Consider the following 19,157-nt stretch of genomic DNA (forward strand, 5'->3'; position numbering starts at 1 on the left):
CCAGCTGACACAGAGAGAAAAAAAATCCATGAAAAATTCCCTTTTGCCTAGCTCACTGATATGACTTAATCTGCAAGCACATTCTTTCTAAATCTGGAACAAGTGAACAGACAGTCCACACTTTGCTGCAGTTAAAGTGCAACATGAATCTATATCCCCAGGGTTTGGTTTCCTTCTTTCATCCATAGAACAAAGTTTCACAGTGAATTTCTAAACAACTGTACACAACCTTTTTTTGCAATGCTGTTAATCATTTCTTCCCCATTCTGAATTTGGGCCCTTCATTTCTCCTTTCTAAAAGGAGACTTCAGATTTCAGATTAATTTCAGTTTGTTAATTTGGGACTGTACTGCAATTTAGTAAGATCAGTTCTTTCTTTCATCCATAGAACAAAGTTTCACAGTGAATTTCTAAACAACTGTACACAACCTTTTTTTGCAATGCTGTTAATCATTTCTTCCCCATTCTGAATTTGGGCCCTTCATTTCTCCTTTCTAAAAGGAGACTTCAGATTTCAGATTAATTTCAGTTTGTTAATTTGGGACTGTACTGCAATTTAGTAAGATCAGTTCAAATTGTGAAACTGTCCACCAAGAGCTGCAACTCCTTCCACCTTGACATCATCTGCAAGCTTTTTAAGCATACTCTGTTTCACTGTTCAACTCATTAATGAAAAGCTGCGTAGAAGTTGGTCCAAGGTAAATTTCATTTAATTGGAAAAAATCTGTGACAATTTACACCAGGAGATGATGAGTTCTTGGGAATGCAGAATGCCCATGAAGTGCAGAGAACTGAGCCAGAAACTGGGTTTCTATCAGGGGTGAGCTACTACATATTTGCGATGTATTCAATAGTATCACTAGGTGCCCATCTCCATGGAGAACTGTAACGACAGAAATTTCCATCTAGCTGAAAGAGGCATAACATAGCTTAATGAGTTCAAATTAGACAAGCTTAAAACTAGAAAGTGAAGAACCAAACTGAAATGCCCGGCAATTTGAGTATGTGAAGAAGTCAAAGAGAAGAGGTATTTGTTTTAGCTTTATGACACTTAAAGCATGTTCATGTTTTCCTTTCAAAAATTGTTTACCAAAAAACCTATTAAGATGGGCTGTCTCACTTCCAAAACACCCTGGAGCAACAAAATTCAGTTACAGCACAGGACATAACTTACATTATAGAAACAACAGACATCAAGATGAATTTACACCATTTTCTGCAATTACATACTTACGGTATTTAAGTCCAAGCAATTTTCTTGTATCTCTTTTAAAGCCATTCATTGTACCAAGCAACTTTAATTACCTGGGTAATTCATTGCATGCACATGAATTCAGCTACAGCATATGCAAAGATTTCCCCTGTTCCTAATTCCACTCTAAGCGTATTTAACTAGGATTTTTCATGTAACTAATGTAAGACATGTTGTATCAGAGTACTATTAGCTAGCTGTATGCTTCTTGTTTTGCACAAAAAAATACACTTATTTTGACCAGCTTACCATAATATTAAAAACTAGTTGGAATGCCTGGGAATACAGTTTTTCTACTGTTATATAAAGATCTAGAGCTGACGGCCAGTTTAATTAGCTAAGTGTAATGATGTTTTGCTACTCTACCCCATGTCACACTGTGCAAAATAATAAATTCCATGCCATTCTCTGTTACAGTTAATAACTTGATTCTCATTATAAACTAAACTGAGAAAGATTAAAATTTAACCAAGTTACATGCTGCAAATTTAGTTAATTTTAATACCACCTTGATTTTTCCCTGCAAACTTGGAGATGAGTGTTAAACACTCCTCTTTAGGACGTACTCGCTCTCTTCTGGGCTACCAAAGGTTGATTCTTCACCCTTATGCAGACATGTTCTGCATCCTTCCATGAAATTATGTGCTTAAAAAAACCTCTTTTCAGAAGATTTTTAAGCAGCAGTCCATCCTTCCATTCAAAATACTGCCACAGGTCAAGTGCCCCATCAGACATATTTTAAACTACTAACTCATTCATGAACATTCTTGCACTGTATTTAGGACAGCTAGATTTATGCAAAAGGAGAAAAACAAATCCAGGTACCCCAAACCACATAAAGGTTCCAATTCAACTACTGAATTACTGGCTATAAGGTAGGGATTGTATATAACTATTACTACTTGGTCTTTCTATCACTTTGTGTGGAGCATAATTCATAAGGCATCTTTTCAGACCACCTATCAAATGAAATATATCAAGAAGAAGAGGTAACACAGTGTCTACTTCATAGAGCTCACTGGGGTTTAAGTATGATGTACCTACCAACTTGCTCACTCTCAAGACTGCAGCATTTTTAGATATGTCCTTAAAATAAATCTTCATAGACCTGAAAATCCTCATTAAGCAGTACAATTAAGTACCTTTACAGTTTAAGAAACAACTATACAGGAGCGTAGAAGAATGCAATTTCTAACTGAAACACCTGAAGCAGGAGTTTGGAAGCACCTCAGTTTCAAGTCCTTTTACGGCTTTAGCTTTTTGTTTCTCCTGCAGAAATTAAGGCTTCTTTCCTCCCCCAGTGTCACATAGCTTAAACAGGTGGGGAAAAGCTTCTAGCATAGCGGAAAACTTATTCTTTTAACAGACTCATTGTGTTAAACTAAGTTTGCCAACAACATTTGTCTTTCAGCAAAATGTAGCCATGTCTTCAATATACAGTAAATTTTAAAACCTCAGCCTAACACAGGGATTGAGTATTTAAAGTACAAAACTATTTAAACTCCGTAAAGAAAAACCTTGCCCATCTATAAAAACTACATTGAATCAAAATCCACATTAAATGTGGTTTCATACACCAAAGTTAAGCCACAAACATCATAAATTCCCAAACAACAGTAAAACCTCAAAAAAAAAATCACAGTAGAGTTAAATAGAAAAAGAAATCTAAACAACTATGTTAAGGCCATGCATAATTAAGGAACCAGAACCACCTTAATTCCACCCACAAAAGCAACTCTGTGGACTTCAAAAGAACCAAACATTTCTTTAAAACTTCACTTAATCTGAGACTGCAGCTACCAATGTGCTCTCTTACAGTGACACAGCCCTTTCACAATGTAGGAACGTTAACAGCAATAATACTAGTATCTTTTCCAGGAAACAAGTCATATCCTCCAGTGGTGAATCTTCCCTGTACCGTAGTGCTGGGGTGTTGCAGCTGCAGAGCTATTTAATGCAGGTAAAACAGATAGCACAGCCTACTGCCGACAAGAACTATTGCCATTTACATTCTGCCTAGCTGCAACGGCTGGCAAAGGGCATACCTGGCTGAAGGAAACTGTGCCCAGCCTCAATGTATTACTGTTCTGTGCTTCAGTTTTCAGATTTCAAAGTAGGTAGCTCAAAAAAAGCTGCAAAACTTGAATATCTTCTCATAGAAAAAGCACACGTTATATACTAGTTGTGTTTTTTTTAAAGTAGGAACAACCACATTAGAAAAACAGCATAGGATAATACACCTGAGCATCAAGGACAGCCAATTACAAAGAATAAGATAGATACTTCCCCCAAATGTGACAGAACATGCTTAAATAATGTACACTTTGGAAAAGCAATCATAGGAACATGCTTATATAATGTACACTTTGGAAAAGCAATCATAGTATATTTAAATACTCTATACAATACAATGTTGAGCAAATATTTTATAAAACTAAGATAAATTTCAAGTGATTGCCCTGGAAATCTCAAGAGACGAGGCTGTCCTGAGACCAACTACTCTTGCTGCTGTTGCTCTAATCTGACACTCAAAAGTGACAATCCTGTTTAAGACTAAGACATACATGAGGATAAACATTACGGCACAGCTCTCTACATCAGCGGCTAACCCAAAGGACTGGTAGCAGAACTAACAAGAGAGCTACAAGTGCACGGGATTTGCTACAGACATTTAAAACCCTTCAGCCCTTTACTTACAGCATGCTTTTCATAAAGACTCAGACTTAGCACTCAATTTCATTCTTCATCTTCTGTGATGACTGTTCAATTCAGTACTCTCATACTCTTGTCTGTCTGCAGTCAACTACTATCAGTGAATTTTGGGACAGATTTTCAGCTAACAGTCTCAATTAACGAGCAGTTAGCATCGCTCAATTAATGCCAACTACATTGTGTCAACATACACCAGATGAGTATATGGCTTTGTCAAACGGTGCAACCTCCCCTGTAAAACAGAGAAAGGGATTCACTGACTGGAAAAGTAATTCAGCGATTTCTTGTTTAAATAAAGCAGACAGCATATAGTCCATTTATCACTGGGGGACATTTTGTAAAGAATTTGCATCATGCATTTACATGTTTTAAAACATTCCTTTATTCCAAATATAAGAAAGTCTGAATACACAAGAAATTCAAAAACATTTCAGACAATGGCAAGTTTTCTTCAGCTTCTCTACCTTCTCCCAAACACTCCAGGATGCCTTGTTTCTGTCATTTACAATACATTTGAAAAGCAGTGATGCTATCTTTCTTTGCAACAGCGTAGTCCTCAATTTAAAAGCCTACAGGGTTTGTTTGCATTTAGTTTCTTCAAAAGCATTTCTTCCTTTCTCTCCACCAACAGAAGAGCTCTGGATTCTAAAACATCTTCACATGTGCTTGAGTAATGGTTTAAAGCTGTCATGAGTCCAGCCTTCCTTGAGTCCTGTGTCACAGGCAGTTTGAACGTGAACTAAAAGGGAGTCCAGAAGAAAACCTTCTTCCCTTCCACTACAGTAAACACAGCAAGATCAAGTAAGTGAACAAAAGTGTTCTGTGGAATTGGACGTGAAAAGCATTAGCTGGCTTGTGTCACATATTTCTGGCCTTGCATACACTGATGGATTACTTATAGACTGTAGAACAGCAGAAACCAACTCTGATTTTGTAAGCACAAACGTATTACATTGCTAAAAGTCTGTATTACTTTCACAGCTGTGTTCAGGTTTTTTCTTCCCCCCGCACTACATTGTTCTCAAAATTTCATGTTGCTTTCTGAATTGCAGCAAACATCTATTGGGTTCTTACAAACGGACCAATGCCCCATTTGCAGAGTGAAGCGAGTTAATTTTCAGAATAGATCTGTTTTCTTGGAAATATTTCTATTTACTTTTAATATAAAACAGGTAAGAGACTTGTACAAAATCATTCCTTGATAAACTAGCAGCTGGAAGAACAATTTCTTTTCCATCTATGGTATTATGATATTGCAAGTAAAAATCCAACTTCCAATGAATAGGAAGTTTTTTATTGTACAATTTGGTTCTTCTTGGGAAGGATCAATAATTTTATATAACCTTCATAAAGTAAAAGCAACAGCTTTTTAAATTAATTCTGCAATCCAGAAAATATGAAACCTTAATTAAAACATTCTTGGAACTAAACGTAAATGAAAAAATACTTTCTGGCCTCTTTCACTCAAGGGCAGTATAGCCACTAGTTCAGGAGTTTGCATTTAAACTCTGATAGTGTACAAAACATACAAGTTAAGAGAACTCCTTCCTCCAGGCAGAAGTGGTACAAAGGAGAATGTGAAAAGGATGCGATTTTCTTGGGTTTTTGGTCTCCTTGCTCCGAGTTCTTTCCAGAAAAAAATAAACAGCTTCTCAGCCACTTCCTCTTGAACAAAGCATAGGCCAATATGTATCAAACAGAGGCCAGTATGTATGCATCTTTTTAAACCCTTAACATTCTGATAAGGCACAATTTTTACTCAACCATCAGAAAGTTCTTCTGCAACATCCGATCATCATCCAAATCACACTTTATTTCATTTTATTTTTAATGCAGAAGTAATAAAAGTATCACAAAAATATTTTTCCAGGTAGAAAATGTTACTCCCTTCAACCTCCCTTTGCTTTGAAAACAAAACTGTACATTTTTCCTGGATCAAGAGTAAACTTGAGTTTTAGCTAAAAAGGAAGGAAATGAGAAAAAACCTTAAGAGCAGAACCCTGACACAATATACAATACTAATACTTTTTCTTTTAAATACAACATGTAATCTACATGAAATGCAATCTAAGACCAGTTTTACTATAGAGAAGAGTTGTGAAAAGGTTAAACACTCAAGAACTTGCAACAAATCATCTTTATAATCCAAAATAGATTCTCATACCAACTGCTGCATCTCAGCAAACAGACTAGGTGTTTTTTGATTTTGGGGACCCAAGAGAACTACATATAAATGGAAGAGAGACATGTCTCTCAGACATCACGGATTTATTTCAACTTGGAAGACGTAAACGCCAGTGACAGTGAATCAGATCTTATTCAACACTTCCTCAGAAAGGGAGTAAAGCAGATTCAAGTGTGCTAAAGATAAAGTGATGAACAATTTGGAGTTACACTAGCTCCTTTTCAGGTTGAAATACTGCAGCAATGATGTGTGATTTAGGGAAGAATCTTCTGAACTAAGATTGTCATTGCCTGTGCTGGTGGTTTAAGGGTACAACATCCAAGAGATCTTTCACATGGAGCGATGGCAGCCATATGTGACACATCACATCATTGACAAACTCATACTTTTCAGAGCCCAAAAAGCACCATGCATCAGGATTGCCTGGCCACAATCACTCTGCTTCAATATGGATATTTAGGATAAAATCTTAGAGACACGTTATTCAAGTTGCTCCAAATGCAGGTCTTCAATCAAATAAAGCAACAAGATATTTTTAAGAGACTAAATTTAAAATGAGCAATTCGCATGAAATACTAATGCTGCCTTTGTTGCTGTGTGTTTGCAGGCACATGGTAATGACACATACTGATATTTTCATTGAAAAGTTTGATGTTATATGAAAGATACAGCCTGCCTCTCCCTTTGTGTATAAATTGGACAAACGTGTTTTTCTTGGAGCCATGAACCACAGAAAAAGCCAACAAAAACGAAACAGGATGACTAATGCTTTGGTTCTGTTTTCCATCTAACCAACTTAAAAATATGCACTCTTTACACACTACACTTCTTTGCAACATACTGTTCTGGGTAAGGCAAAGTTATTCTTAACAATAAGTGCATTGCCATTGTCACTGACAAAACCCAAAGTATTTTGTTTCATCTGAAGGGAGCACAACACTAAACAAATATCAAAACACATCCTTAAATTGATGGAATTATAAAGATCTGGGGCTCATTGTTCCTGTAAAAAATAAAAAATGCATCATTTGAGGCAAAGAAAGCTAAATTCATAATGGAAGACACTACAAGCAAACAAAAATAGAGAACAGTGACTATGTCAGGCAAATACAAATATGCTGCGACTAAGAGCCACGAAGTTGCAGTCAGATCTGGTATCTACTCTAGTTGCACTGTCCAAAGATGCCCACCAACTCACTTTAAAATGCAGTTACACAGGACATGAACAAAGCTTGGACTTCAGTCCTTTCAGTTCTGTTAAAACCTAACACTGATAATTATCTCAGCTGTCCAAAGGCACAGTCTAGCAGCAGATTCAAACCCACATTTCCTATCCTTTAAGCTGTAGAGGTGCTACTATCCAATATAAATATTGCAGTAACAGCCAAGGGTTCCAGTCTGGAATGAACCCTATTGTGAGATGCAGCATATTAAAAACAGAACCAAGCTAACATGTTCCATGATAAGACCTTGTTTTAGTTGTGTAAAGCCAATTCCCACCAACCATTAAACATCTGCCCCTAAAATACATGGAGATAACTACCCTGAAAACCTGTGATTTTTAAGTTAGATATTCTTAAAGAAGCTTAAAGTATAGGGGGAGACAGAACCAAAACTGAAATTTAATACTAAACTGCGCAGATCATCCCAATCGAGATTTTTTTTTTTTCAGTTGCTAGGTCATGTAAATACAAACAGGTCCTGTTAGGTGCCTGAATAGATGAACAGTGGCCAGGGATTAGAGTGAAGGGAAGAGAAGGAGAATCGGAAGATAACTGAATTTTCAGTGAAATCCCAGTTTTATCTTTCATATCTACTCCTTGCATTAGATGTACATCAGCAACCAAAAATCCCAGTCAAAAAGGATTCAGATATGCATCTTCCATTTCAACTAATCCCAAAGCTCTGTTTAAATAATAAACACTCCTTGGTGGGGGGGGGGGGGGGGGAACTCAACCTTCATGTTTCATCTTGCCTTTCTTCATCTATTAAGTGATAGATCATGCTCCTACAAATCCCAAACAATTTTTTCCTGAATATTTTTTTAAAGTGTATTGTATCACTCCAATGCACATTATCAGAGTGGCATTTTACCAATACTACAATCACGTGCAGAAATTAACACAACAAGCCATATCTTAGCATCACATCTGCAACTGAAGATTACTCTTTGAACTTTTTATTCTCAGTGTTTCTTCGAGCATAGAATAAATCCATGTTTTCTTCTGATTGTCTTTAAAAATAACAGCGTGGCTTCTTGCAAGTCAGCCAGTTTTCCTAACACAAATCAATTATTGTATTTAAAAAAATATACCAGAATTTAGCATTTGGCTTTACAGTTTAATGTTTAAGGAGAATTTAAAGAGTTTATTTTTGTGTTTGCACACAATTTTTTTCCTTTGTAACAGATAACATATCATAGGGGAAGACAGGCATCAGAATACACAGGAACTTGGCACACAACTTCACATTTTCTACACAAAAATAACCTTTCCACCTAAAAGTGCATCTATCTGTATTATTACCAAGTCAAGTCAAACAAAAAGAGTTATATACATTTTAAAAGAAACCTGAGCTAGCAACTTTGTCTCAAAATGAGCAGAACTCATTTTAGTGACTCATATTCCTAATTTTAGTAAAAAACCTAAATTACTCTATTCAGAATTAAATATGTTTATATTCATAAGGGATAAAAAAATATTTTGTTAGACTATAGTTATGTTAATACACTTCTATTTTTACTGCAAAATAAACACTTCCAAAATAAACATTTAACTGAAATCTGCAGTAGAAAACAATAATTCTGCCCGCAATGTAAGTCAACATCAAACCAGCATCACAATGAAATCTAGATCAAACCTGAGTAGTCAAATTTGACATGACATTTAGGGCACACTATTTCCCAGTAAGTAATCATTCCTGAATGTTTAGTCACTACGGGATAAGAGACCAGGTTTTTTTGTTTATTTGTTTAAATAAAGCCAGTCTATTTATAAGTACCATTACTTAAATACATCATTAAGGAAATAAATAACATTTTTGTGCATGCTACTGTAGCTTCATTGCTATTTTACAGCAAAGCTGAGGCAAGCTAAAGAGAAGCAGTAGCAACAAAACTTGCAAGTCACACACATACACACAAAAACTCATTAAGGACTCACCTAACGTCAGTAGCAAGTATCAAAGGCCAACGATAAAGAGACTCCAGTTTCTAGCTAATTCACACACCCTTGAAGTGTTTGTGTTCTGGAAAAGTGCCAGTATAAGACCATTCATAACTGGTTTATAAAAAGTCTGATCAGATATTCAGTATCAACTAGAGGTTTTGAAAGCCATTTTGAGGGGCATGCATTTTTTTTCAACTCATCCCCAAAACTTTGGGGCTTTTTCCCCCCCTTATTGTTGCTATTTTTAACACACCTTCTTAGACAAGCTTACTAAAGTGACCGGAAAAAAGCCCAGAAAATTTAAAATTTATCTTTGACTGTCTCTCTCAGGCTTTTTTGGTTTTTAATCAGATATTTTAAAAAAAGTTCCAAGTTCAGAGAAATGGGGTTGGCAAACTCTCCTTCTCTAAAGCTGCTCTTTGCATCAGCAGTAGCTTTAGGCAACACAACAGCTTTTCCCACCAAAGCAAAAAAGGAGAAAAGAGCCAGAAGTTGTCTAGTTTCTTTTCAAGTACACTTCTGTTCTTCTGTAAGCCAACAGTATCATAGGTTTCTGTACTGCTGAGCTGAACCCTAATTAAACATAACAAAAAAATTAGTTGCATGTTTTGAATTTCCTTTTGGCAAGTACAACAGTGCAATGTTAATAAAAGAAGTAAATTTAATAAAGAGGAATACTTCATCCAAGGCAGAATAATTAAAAGACATACTGTGCTGTCAGCTAAAGTGCTAGATCCTCCAAGCTTTAATCCATAAGTTATTTCATGATAAATACTCAGTGTTATGTAAAAATACCAAGAAAGTACTACAACATAAATTGGACCAAATTTTTTCTTAGAACAAACTCGGTATTTATTTATATCAGTTACACAAACAGTGAAAGATTTTTAAATGTGTACTAGACATTTTAGAGATAAATAATAAAACAAGGTTCTGTCCTAAACAGCTCACAATTTAGGTTACAAAAAAAAATGTCTTAGACAATCAAACATACACAGCTAGGTCCTGTTCTAAAGAGCTCACAGTTTGTGTCACAGGGGAAAGGAATAGATGAGCAGACCGAAAATTAAAACAATGCTACTTGATTTCTGGCAGTCACTACGCACCTCTGTCTTTGGGCAACATGAGATAAGACAATTTGTTTAGTTAAGCAGCAGAGGAAGATTTTAATATAAGTCATTTCAGGGTCCTGTGAAAAGAACTGAATACAGGGGAGATGCAGTTCACTGTTTTTTCTAGTGCAAGCAAATAAAAACAGCAGGTAAGAGACAGCTAGCAAAGGGCAAGATAACAAGACATGGAGGTTTGGGAATTTATACAGTCCTGGGTTACCTCCTTAAATTCTAGTTTTTCTGGATTAGATGGTATTCAGGACGGGTACCAACCTCCCAAGGTTCAAAACTGGCAAACCTTTTGGGCGTACTTTAAACTACGAAGGAAAGAGGGAGATGGGAAGCTGTTATGTAACTCAAATGATCCATCATGTGGTTCCGACATACAAAGTAAGGCAGGAGATGGAGTTCTGAAACAAAAGATGAAGAATAAGAACAGTATTAACAAAAAGTGTCTATACACAAAAGCAAGGAGAATGGAAAACAAGCAAGAATTAGAAGTCATTAAATTATAATGTAAGGCCATGGGAAAAAAAAAAAAAAATCAGAGACCTCTTTGCCGCACTTTCAAGAAGGGCATGAAAACATATCATGCATCTTCTCACATCAAAACTAATGTATATTTTTTTAGATGACATTTAAGGTCTACCTGCTAACAGCTGGAACACCAGCAACCCACCCAAGAGCTCAATGACAACAATCTTGTAAAGCAAATGACCAATTACAGCTGCATGTTCTATAGCATTTTTTTTTCATCTTCCAAGTTAGACCTTGCCAGTTTGGGGAAGGGGATGTTGAATCCAAAAATACATATGCCTACAAAACTTTACATCTGTAAAATAGGAAAAACTGTCAGGTGAACAAGCAAACTAAACATTTTCTAAAACCTACTGGTTTTGTGATGATATTGTACTCTAAAATCTTGAGTCACAATTTGCAACATTATTGTGAATTATGTAAAAATCTTCTGACTTCTACTGATAGTCAGAATCTAGTGTTGACTAGTTCACTCAAGATCACACAGAAATCAGGCTGTACAATTCCTGATGTCATATTCAGTCTACCTTGTTGTGACAAGTTCCTCAGTTCAATGACCAAATCTTAGCTTGTGTGTGTTAAGTCTAGTAAGTGATATTTATTCATAAATTATATCATATACCATTATAAGGAATATCTCTGCCTTACATTCTAGATAGATAACTTTTTGTTTTGCAAGAGACAAGTGTTTAAAGTACCAGATACAAAGAACAGCATCAGGAAGTCTAAGTCTCTGTTCCTTTGACCACAGATTAGATTCAGAAACAGATACAGTAAGATACTTTCTCACAGGTCACAATCTTCATTCACTCAGGATGCCAAAAGTGTGCTGCCAAGTAGGTCATGCACATTTTTATGTACTCTTTATCGCCTATCTTAGTAAGGCACAAAATAGTCCAAATTCACCTTCAGAGTTAAAAATCCTTCAACAAGAGTAAGATTTATGCCCCACAGCAACTGCTCGCAGCTGGACACAGACCCAAACAAATAAAGCACTTTTTGGAAAAGCTTTCTTTACACATTGCTAGTTGCCGTATTTTCTACTCTTAATATATCTTAATTACTCCTTCTGCTAAAGGATTAGAATAGCTTTCAGAGGAGTATACTTTTTATCCTATGACAGAACAATCCAACTCCTACTTTAAACTGGAATATGGACATGGACATAATCTGTAAACTTAGGTCAGTTACTGCATACATATCTCGCTCCATACGTAAAATAAGACTAATCACACATTTCTCAAAATCTTAGACCAGCATAGTTAGTGTCTGTAACATTGTCATGGTTTAACCTCAGCTGGCAACTGAGCACCACACAGTTGCTCACTCACTTCCCCCCACCTTCCCGGTGGGATGAGGGAGAGAATCAGAAGAGTAAAAGTAAGAAAACTTGTGGGTTGAGATAAGAACAGTTTAATAATTGAAATAAAATAAAATAATAATAGAATATACAAAGCAAGTGATGCACAATGCAATTGCTCACCACCCGCTGACCGATGCCCAGCCAGTCCCTGGGCAGCGGCCCCCCCAATCCAAAACACAGCACTGTACCAGCTACTAGGAAGAAAATTAACTCTAACCCTGCCGAAACCAGGACAAACGTACAGATATATAGAAGCAAGAAATGCTACTCATGCTTGCCAATGGCAGAAGAGAAACATAACCAGAACCTCTCACAGTTCCTGGATCTCTGAATACACAATATTGTTTTCTTCAATTTGGTTGTGTTAGAGGAGAATTAGAGATCCTCCTCACAAACTTTTAAACAAACAGTGAATTTTTGCACAAAGGCAACCTTTTGACTAATCATCACAAGAGGAAAATGCTCCACAAGTTTTATGAACTTGAGTTTAGATATCAAAAATAAAGGAAACCCAATTAGAGAATGTGCTGATAAAGCAGCTTGGATAAAGAATAAATAATGAGGAGGCAACAAAAATACCTTCTACAAAGGTAACATAACCTGGAAAAAATGAAAAATTTCTAAGCAACGCTCATTTTTCTGAACAAGTCACAGTGCATGCAAAAGATTTAAATAAATATATCCAAAACTGAACTGTGACAGTTCCTAGTTCACATAAATATTACTACTATCAGGAAAGTATGATAACAACCAGAAAACCTACCATCACTAGTTTTTCAGTATAACAGACACTAATTAAGAATAGGAACAGTGACCAAGGTAACTATACTTAAATGAAGGAGAAGAAACGTAAAGCGTGTTACTACAAAACTATTCAGATTTGAAGACAGTTGTTTTTTATCTGTTGCTTCAGAAAGCTCTCTAAAGTACTAAAAGCCACCATGTAGAAGTACAGCAAGAAATCAAAACCAGCTAGATGTTACAGGAATGGAAAAACTGAGGTTATATAGCTGAACAGAAGGCTACAAAGATCTTGCATATTGAAAAGAAAAGCCTATAGAAGAAATCGAAAAAGGAGAAGAAACAAAAATCTTTTACTTGCAGAAGAAAAATAAAAACAAAAGGAAGGCATAAGACAGTGTGTGGTCAATAACAGAACTAAGAACTGCAAATATCATCAATTAAAAAAAACAAACATCATGGAAGACAAAACTACTTTTGATTTTGATGGTCTTCCCTTGAGAATTATTAAAAGAATGTGACATTTGATGTATTAAAGCCACACACCATCTTTTAGGAAGGTTTGCGTATCGCAGACTTTAGGATGAATATAAGATCAATTTCTTTCTCACAGTACTATTCCTATTCTATAATTCAGGCAAAATTCTGGCCTCGCTAATTCTGAAGTCAATAGCAAGACTCCTGTTAATCAGGTCAGGATTTCGATCTTCCCAAGTTCTTACCTGCCTCCTTTCACTTCCTTCTTGGTAGGGATTTACTGTTTCAGACTTGAGTTTCAAAATCTTATAAATCCTTGACACAATCAAGCATGAGGAGTTTGAAAGAGACACAAGATACTGAAATCCTTTCTTCTTGTGACCCTACAGCATAGGTATAGTCACTAAGAAATTTTCTGCTGGTAAGCCAAAAACATCATGTCCATTAATGTACATCTTTAGGCTGTAACTAGAGTTGACAGTATCTAGAAAAATCACTAGATGTCTCAGAAGATACTGTCATTAGAAAACAGTATACATTTATCAACCTCTGTCTCCACCATCTAACAAGCATTCAAAAAAATACAAGGGTACAGCTGAAACTATTCACACAACTCTTGCCGCGCAATTAGCTTTCAAAACATGAAGACACAAGATGATGCAGAGATAAACTCTGTGTTGCAGTGAGATAGACCGAATCATGCAAAAGGTCTTTTCATCTCTGGACTATGAAATATGCATAAAATAATGAGAAAAACCTTTGTGAAATTAAATACTTCAAAAGACAGAAAAGTGATCAAGTTACATTGCGGCCCACTGAAAAGTCTTTTTAACTCTTAGATAACAGACAAGAAAGTAAGTACCACATATGAAGGCTCCTGTTCTACAAATTATTGTATTATTCCTGTTATTCCCCTGTAAAAGGAGTACCAGAAAGTACAACACAGGCATATAGCTCAATCTCATCCTTTGTGAAAAGATTCCATTACAAGTAGTAATCATTATTGAACCTTTTAGCCCAGGTGTTATTTCTTACATGTTACAACAAGTTTCACGTGCATTGTGAATTTCAGCCAAGGTTGATGAAGTTCAATAACTTGGCTAACCAAGCATGTGTACTACTCATTACAGAAGTAATAGATTCATCAAAATGGACATGAAAAAGCAGTATGAACATCTGACACCATTTTCAGCTTACTCAATAAGAAAAATAAATTACAGAAGTCCAAGAGGACCTTTTAATATTTACAATATGTAACAAGTAGACAGTTGGAGCCTTACGTAAAGCAGAGCAATATTAGTATTCCACAATGTTAAGCCAGAGTTAAAACAGAGTGATGGCACTCATGGAACTCAGTCAATATGACCTACCATAAATTTTCAGAATACAGCACTGTAAATTAAAGAGAACCCTCTTCTCTTAACAATAATCAAAGTTTGACAATAGTAACTTTTAGTAGTTTTTTTAATTGTTCAAAATACATCAGCACTAATTCCTGACTGAGAGCTACTAACATCCCACAATAGAATGCATTAAAAGTTCCACCCCACAGGCACGTTCCCCTCCATAAACTGTGCTTTTCTACACCAATTACCCAGATAACGTACTCTGGCAAAAAATACGCTTCCTGCAAGATCCAGGCTCCTCTAGAAAAGCACTGTACTCCCATTCCTCAAAAACACTGGTACAACAAAATTCATGCCTGCTACGAAGTTTTGGACTTCCACAAAGAAAATACGTGAAAAAAATTAGCGAAGTGTAAGTTTGTTTTTTAAGGTGCATTTAGGTAAGAAGCAAACAACAAAACTTCTATACAGACACCAACATTTTTATAGTAGGACTACTCATGTGGTTTCAGATAGTCCATGCCAAGTTTGGTCCACAGCACGTGGATCACAGGACTTAAATTCAGCCTTTAATTTTTCGGCATTACTTTTCCCATGAATCCTTCACTAAGCACGCAGTTTTTCCTCAATAGAACAAATAAGTCTGTTGAAGCCAGAGTAACAACATGAAATCAAAATATGTACCTGCATATACAATACCAAACTGGATTAGGCTGAAGGATGATTATTTTTTCCCCTCACCCTCCCCCCACCCAACCACATTTTAAAAGGGCTAAAAACCAAGTCTTCATTGCCACTGTTTTGCTGGCGAAGGATGGCAAGAAAACAGTCCCTAAACAACACAACTGTGCTGGCAGAAGACCCTGCTGTAAAAGTTACATCTGCAAAACGATGTTTTTATTGGGTAACTTGTTTTTCTCATGAGAGGTTATTTTATTCTACCAGGGCAAAAAACACACACACACTGGCTGCACCCAGGCCAGCCATACTTTTCTGTTAATATACTGTGCTGCTTATAATAGTGAAACATGTGATTAGGCTCTACAGAGCCTAGAATTCGCAAAAAAATTAAAATATACATCAAGGAACAACTCTTTCATGCTTTTAAAAGCCCAATAAATACAGAAGTATCCCATGAAAACAATCTCAGGGACAGCTGGGACTTGGCCAAGAAAAATAATCCAAGGTTATATATTGCCGATCTTTCTGTCTGCCTCACAATAAGCTTTGAACCCAAACCTCCATAAATAATATCCACTTCAGTTCTCCACATGTGAAACACTTCCAGCATGAAAACATACAACCGTGCAAAGGCTGCAATAGTTCATTCACCACAAGTTATGCTGGTCTGGCGAGAACATCAGATGCATCTCCTTAGCAAAACCCCAGTACTGTCCTTCCCTCTGCACCATCGAGGTACAACAGAATTACATATAGAAAGTCTTCTTAATAAAGAGGCAGAAGTTTCAACTTATTAATCCCCAGGAATTCATGCATTTATGAAAACTAATTTTGACTCAGACAACAAACTCTTTTCACTAAATTGGGGAAAAGATCTAAATAGTAGGAAAAGACCATTCAAGAAGCATTGTGACAAGCTTGCTCCCCCATGTTGCATCCCTTTTTTCTGCTCTCATAAGAAAAAGGGATGCAAATAGACAATTACTGGAAAGCAAACACCTTGCTGTTTATTCATCATAATAAAACATAGAAGAAGTTTACACTTAGAAGTCTTCAAGAAAAGTTAACATATTAATAGAATTGAGAAAAATAACAATACAGACCAAAACCAGACAGATATATTTTCTCTTAAAGATTATTTTTTCCAAAACAAACTATCCAACAAAAACAGGCTGATTTTTTCAAGGCTGACAAAATTCAGGTGTTACAGCATAAGAAAAATTCCAAAACCATACAAGAAATCATACAGTGAATCTGAAACAGAGGACTACCTTGAGCAGTTCCTTTGTAGAAGTCCAGTTTTATAACCTTTAAACACTATTTCATCTGGAAATAGATGAGAGAAATTAGAAAATAAACTTCATGCTTTCAAAGAAAAACGTGCACATTTTTCAAGGAAAATTTGCAATCTAGCTCAAAAACAGAGCTGAACAATCCTTTACTGACAGAGTCAGACAAACATCTGTGGGCTTAGACCACCAAACTCCATGCAATACCATGAAAGACAATGAACATATTTAAGACAGTCAGACTAATACTATTAAAATGAGAGTCCTCAATGGTATTTGTAAGGGTCTGTTTTATTCCTCCCATATGATCTGAGTTTGACTTAAATAAGACCATTCACTGGTCTAATTAGGATTCAGCAAATGTTACCTTCTTTGTGAAGGCTGATAAAGCCAGCCTCAGTAAAAATGCTATGTCACCCACAAATAATCTCAGTAACTTCTGCAACTAGAATAGTTCCCCATATTCACAAAAATCTCTTCTCTGCAGGTACAGAGCAATCAATTTTTGATTTCTTAAGAAGTTCCTTTTCATCATACTTTTCCTATCTCTCCATTGCCAATAGATTTAGGGCATAGCGGTGAAAGCTAGGCACCATCTATTAGAAACCTTAAATGATCTTCACAAGAAATTTAGAGAAGTTTTAAAAGTTTAATTTTGCTCCTCTTATGGGTAGAAGCTTAAATAGCCATTACTCAATTAGCTATTACTCAATTGGCATAAGAAATAAAACAAAGGTTAACCACACCTGCCTCTCTCAAGGCTCTGAAGGTAGATTCTGCTTTTTAACTACAGGAAAGATTCAGAACAACACTAATACAGGAAGTGGTCAAACACTACTACATGAAATACAGAAACAATAGCTCAGAAATCAGGAATTCAGAAATTATGAAGCTATGCAATATGTCACTCCCCCAATAAAACAAACTTTCATTAGCTTCTGCCAGTACGAAGTACAAAAGCACACAGTCAAAGCACAGCAGTCTGGCCATGTGTATTGTATTGTTTACGTACAGGTTTACTTATTTTTTATACTCCTTTGATAAACAGAAAAAAGTAAAAAGCTACTGAAAATAACTTTTTTTTTTAATACAATAAAATGATGATAGAAAAACAAATATCCTGGGATCTTTCTGAATTAATGTAAGCACTGTATGCTTACTGAAAAGAGAGATTCCTAGCTTTCCAATAGTTTTAAAGTTCTATTTCCACTCTGACAGGATCAGATCTTAGATGCTATTGGTCCCGGAATTAACACAGTTAATCCCACGTCCCACACCACTGAAACTTTATTGGTTTTTTTCCAGCAAGGGAGACAGAAAAGTTTCTAGTATTTTGGGACCAGAATAATTTAAGAGGGGTAACCATTCTACATCATTCACAGATGTAAAGTGTTCAAATAATGTCCCATATGAGAGAGATTTCTGAATTAGGTGCAGGTGATACAGTGAAAGACACATGATAAATTGCAGAGCTACCTAATTTGTATTTATCACAAAAGCACCACCACATGTGAACAAAATCTAATCATCTACATGTTACCATGATGATTAATACTAAGTAAATTATCAAGTTACCCATTGTCAAAATGTTACCTTCTACAGTTTCACAATGTTCAGTTATGTTTCCGTATATATACAAACCCTCACTGCAATTAACTATGATATTCGATACTGGGAACACAGCTCATTAAACATACAGTGCATTTCAAAAGCTGCATAGGTTCTATTCTGGTAGTTGAGCTCAAAACAGAGTTTTAGCTCTAAGTCTCTTCCCCTGATTTCATATACCTGATCCTCAAGTATTGGCTACATTTGTTTAAGGGGATGCAAATCAGCTATGGGTAGCATAAATCAATTTAAAAAGAAAGAATGAAAGAATATAGCTGCTAACTGTATTTTAGTAGTTAAGAGAAAAAAAGTAGGTTGCTTTGCATTTCCTTTGTTTGTAAAAATGTTTGTAAAAATTATTTTAATAAAACATGTCATCTTCTGCTAAAATTTACTAATCATTTTCAGCTGTAACTTAATCAGACTTTTGGAGTTTAAAAACCTAAGTGATATGCTACAATCTAACTTGCACAAGTTTTGCAATAACCATTTTTTATTATTAACTATGTGCACTGGTTTTGGCAGGGATAGAGTTAATTTCCTTCCTAGTAGCTGGTACAGTGCTGTGTTTTGGATTTAGGGTGAGAACAATGTTGATAACACACCGATGTTTTAGGTGTTGCTAAGCAGTGCTTACACTAGCCAAGGACTTTTCAGCTTCCCGTGCTCTACCGACTGAGAAGGCTG

At 35.9% G+C, this 19,157-nt stretch overlaps 1 protein-coding gene across 1 annotated transcript in view; it reads right to left on the reverse strand.

The window, feature by feature from the left end:
- Positions 1–19,157, reverse strand: part of WWOX (WW domain containing oxidoreductase) — a 547,096-nt gene that overhangs the window by 519,342 nt on the left and 8,597 nt on the right. The gene's annotated exons all lie outside the window — the stretch shown is intronic.

The sequence above is a fragment of the Aptenodytes forsteri genome, unplaced genomic scaffold (genome assembly GCF_000699145.1).
Source record: "Aptenodytes forsteri isolate BGI_AS27 unplaced genomic scaffold, ASM69914v1 Scaffold50, whole genome shotgun sequence".
In the NCBI taxonomy this organism is placed as follows: domain Eukaryota; kingdom Metazoa; phylum Chordata; class Aves; order Sphenisciformes; family Spheniscidae; genus Aptenodytes; species Aptenodytes forsteri.